The sequence below is a fragment of the Carlito syrichta genome, unplaced genomic scaffold (assembly GCF_000164805.1).
Source record: "Carlito syrichta isolate Samal-C Ts95f unplaced genomic scaffold, Tarsius_syrichta-2.0.1 Scaffold309462, whole genome shotgun sequence".
Lineage (NCBI taxonomy): Eukaryota > Metazoa > Chordata > Mammalia > Primates > Tarsiidae > Carlito > Carlito syrichta.
In genome coordinates, this window is record NW_007253558.1 from 24613 (window position 1) to 28714 (window position 4102).

The window sequence follows — 4102 nt, forward strand, 5'->3', positions numbered from 1 at the left end:
AAAACAGCATGATTTAAATTATAATATTTTTGAGAGGTCTAGATTAATGTACACTCATTACCTCTGGCACTTTATTTTATTTCAACAATTCTATTACAAATATGTCATTAATACATCATATTAATCCAGATCACCAAATATTTATAGAGTAACTTTTGAGAATTGTGACAATGCTAAGTATTAGAGATTTTTAAATGAATGCCGTGTTTTCTTTTTTTTTTCTATTTTTGTCTTTTGTGTAGTACTTCATTCTATGAGAGTAGACATGATCATAAAATTAACATTAAATTGCAGTGTGTAAATAGTACATGAATGTAGATTATCTGTAACAGATAAATATATCTAAAGTGATTGGTATGGCACATATGAGTAAAGAGGCCTGGATTGTAATTTAGCAGAACTAGAATATAGCCATTTTTTCATTACTCTATTGTGAAATCTTGAAAAAATATTTCTAGTTGTTAAGTACCTTTAATCATTACATAATTGACTGATAGTGAAAACAGCCAACTTTTTAAAAAGATGCTTCACTTTATATAAAAACCTGCTCTGGCTGTGTCGTGAATATCAAGAACAGAACGAGCAAAAAATAAATAAATAAAACCTGTGAGGGAGTACACAAAGAGACCACAGCATCATGGAATCATATCATTGTGGTGTACTCCCTGCTAGTTAATGCATTCAGCATGCAAATCTCAATATAATTTTCAAAGATCTCGGGGGAAAAAAGTGTAATTGTCTGAAACATGGTAGAAAAATAGAAAAGACAGCACATGAATTCAGCTACCTACATCATAAAGATAACCATTTTCCCCCCATTACATTCCATGATAGTTTCAGTTAAGGTAGAAATTATCAATAAAAATAAAATATAAAAATATCTCAAAGTGAGATATTAAAATACAAAATCAGACTTTCCTGGACAATGCTGATGCTTTTGTTTCTGCTTTTGATCTAGGTGGGGCTGAGATAACATGAGGCAGGGCTTAGGAGCCAGGGTATTTAGGCACTTCCACTGCAGAAAGTGAGGCTGTAGAGTAAAAATGGAAAACTTTCATAGGGTTCAGGAAACAGTTTTATAACTCCTCAATCAATAAAAATATTTTTAAGAAAGTTGGTTCTGGTGACCTATAAAATGTGAGACCTTGGGGAGAAAAGGGTGTCTACATAAATGTGCTGATATTCCCATAGGTTTTATCTAGATGAATTGAGCTGTGTAAATTAACATGTAGTCACACACCAAGTTCAAAATGAATCCATGCAATGAGAAAAAAACAAGATAAAACAGGGCAGATCAGAGAAAAGTAAAGAAGAATCCCTGAACTTTTTTCCAATTATTTTCAAAGATTTTTATTTTTAGTTCTTACAGATATATATGGGAAAAAATTTGTCTATTCTTAAATTTCTACAAGCGTCACTAAATCAAATGTGTCTAAATAAATTATAATTCTTCTTATTTAAGGAATATAAAATATTTACTTTTATTTTAAACTAAGACTAAACTGTAAAATCCTTATGATAATATTTTGATCATTTATTATGTCATTGGGTTATATTTTATATTTATCTTAAATGTGTGAAAATCACACATGACCCACACATTTGGTTTGAATGTAGAGACTGATGACACACACATGCATCAAGGAGGTATAACAAAGTTTTTAATTAACACAATGATATTTTCAAAGGGGAAGCAGGGATGACTCTCAGCAGGTCAGAAAATGGTTTGAAAAAATCTAGAAAGGGACACTTGCGTTTCTATAGTAGTGAAGGGGGTGGAGGGAGGGTGGGACTCAGGAGGATGTTCTTTACCCTGTGAGGTATGGGTATGTGAGGTTGAACTTCCCATGAGTGTCATAGGAGTTTTCCTTTTTTCTTCCTTCCTTCCTTCCTTCCTTCCTTCCTTCCTTCCTTCCTTCCTTCCTTCCTTTCTTTCTTTTTCCTTCTTTCTTTCATGTGGAGTACAATTCTGGGTTAGGTATACAAATGTTCATTATGCGGGTACCCTTGTTGATGAAGTGTGCCCCTCCATCCCTTGGCAGTTTCCCACTACTGCCAGTCCCCTTCTCATAGTATTATAATTGTTCAAGGTCCGCTTATGAGTGAGAACCTATGGTACTGTGTTCTTTGTTCCTGTGATAGATCACTGAGTATGATAGACTCTAAATCCATCCAAGTTGCTGCAAAGTCCATATGTTTGTCCTTCTTTATGGCTGTACACTATCCCATTGTGTATATATACTCAAATGTGCCGAAAGGGGGGAAAAAACCAAAACAAAAGCAGCCCCATTAAAAAGGAGTTTTCTTATCAGCTTTCCCAGATGTGGTCTCGAATGGGAAGATAAAGAAGTGGAGCTTATAAGTTGTCAGAAATCAAATATTACATGCAATCAGAATTTGTATGCCATTTTACATAGAAAAGACTTTTACCCCTTATAGAGTTCTTTGGGCTTTTAAACATTAACCAGTAAAAAAAAAATGTATATATTTATGTTGCAAAATAATGTTATGATATATGTATATATTGTAGAATGACTAAATCAAGCCATTTAACATAAGCATCACTTTACATTTTTGCGGTGAGAACACTTAAAATCCACTCGCTTAGACATTTTTAAGTATATTTTTTCACCATGATGTACAATAGCTCTTTTGAGCTTTCTCCTTCTGTTCAAATGAAATTGTTTTTTAATTAACATCTTCCCATTTCCCACTCCCCACCTCAGTCTCTAAAACACCATTCTACTCTATTCTTATGAGGTCAACATATTTATGCTCCTATAGAAGAAAGAACATGTGACATTGGTCTTCCTGTGTCTGACTTATTACACTTAACATAATATTCTCCAGGTTCATCCATGCAGTCACAAATGACAGAATTTCCTTCTTATGCAAAGACTGTATATTGTTTTATTGTGTATATATACACACATGATAATCTGAACATCTATACAGAATACACAAAAGATTCCACATAAAATATGCTATAACTGAGTTTAATAAGATATGATTGTGATTGATATATATATATATTATATTATATTAAAGTTTGCTTCTTGTCTTCCTTTTTTTTTGAGTTGGAGTCTCACACCCAGACTGGAGTGCAGTGGCCACTCTTGGCCACCGCAGCCTCGACCTGCTGGGCTCCAGCGATCCTTCCGCCTCAGCCTTCCAAGTAGCTGGAACTACAGGCGCGCGCTACCACGCCCAGCTAGTTATTTTTAATTTAGTGTAGAGATGAGGTCTCACCAAGTTGTCCAGGTGGGTCTCGAACCTACAGACTCAGGCAATCCACTCACCTCAGCCTCCCAAGGAGTGGGATTACAGACTGAGTCACCGAGCCCGGCTGCTTCTTGTCTTCTTATGCTGAGAAATTTTTAATGAATAGATGCATTATTTTGTTGAACATATGTTCAACACCCATAAGATTGCATGACTTTGTTTACCATCTATGAGATGGAAATATATAATTTTATTTAGTCTTCATTATTGGTTAATGCTATAGTTCTTTTTATAAATTTGTTCATTTCTCCACAATTTATATTTTCTATCTTTAACTTATAGTTTACCTTTGAATAGTATTTTTTTATGTCTGGCATCTGTTGATATGGTCAATTATATTGTTTGTTGTTCAAATGTTATAGTAACACCACATTATTGAAATAAACCCAAATGGCCTTGATGAATGACTTTTTGTTAATTATTCCATTCAATTTACCAATATTTTGTTAAAATTTTTTACATTCCTATTTTAATAATGTCTTGAAATTTTATTTTTCACTAGACCTTTGCATGGATTTCGTGTCATGATAACTCTGGCCTCAAACAATGAGTTGAGAAGATTCTTTCTTCCTTTATTTGAAAAAAGATTGAATAGAATATGTTCTTATACACTTATTCCATCCAAATCTTTTATATAATATCTGTGGTAGAATCAACAATAATGTCATCTGAGCTCAGTTTTCTTTGTGGAAATGTATCTGACTGTAAATTAAGCTTTAGAACAGATTCAAAGCTATAAAGAATACCTATCTCGTTCTGAGTGAGCATTTTAGTTTGAGTTTTTCATAAAATAGATACATTTTATTGAATTTTTCAGATT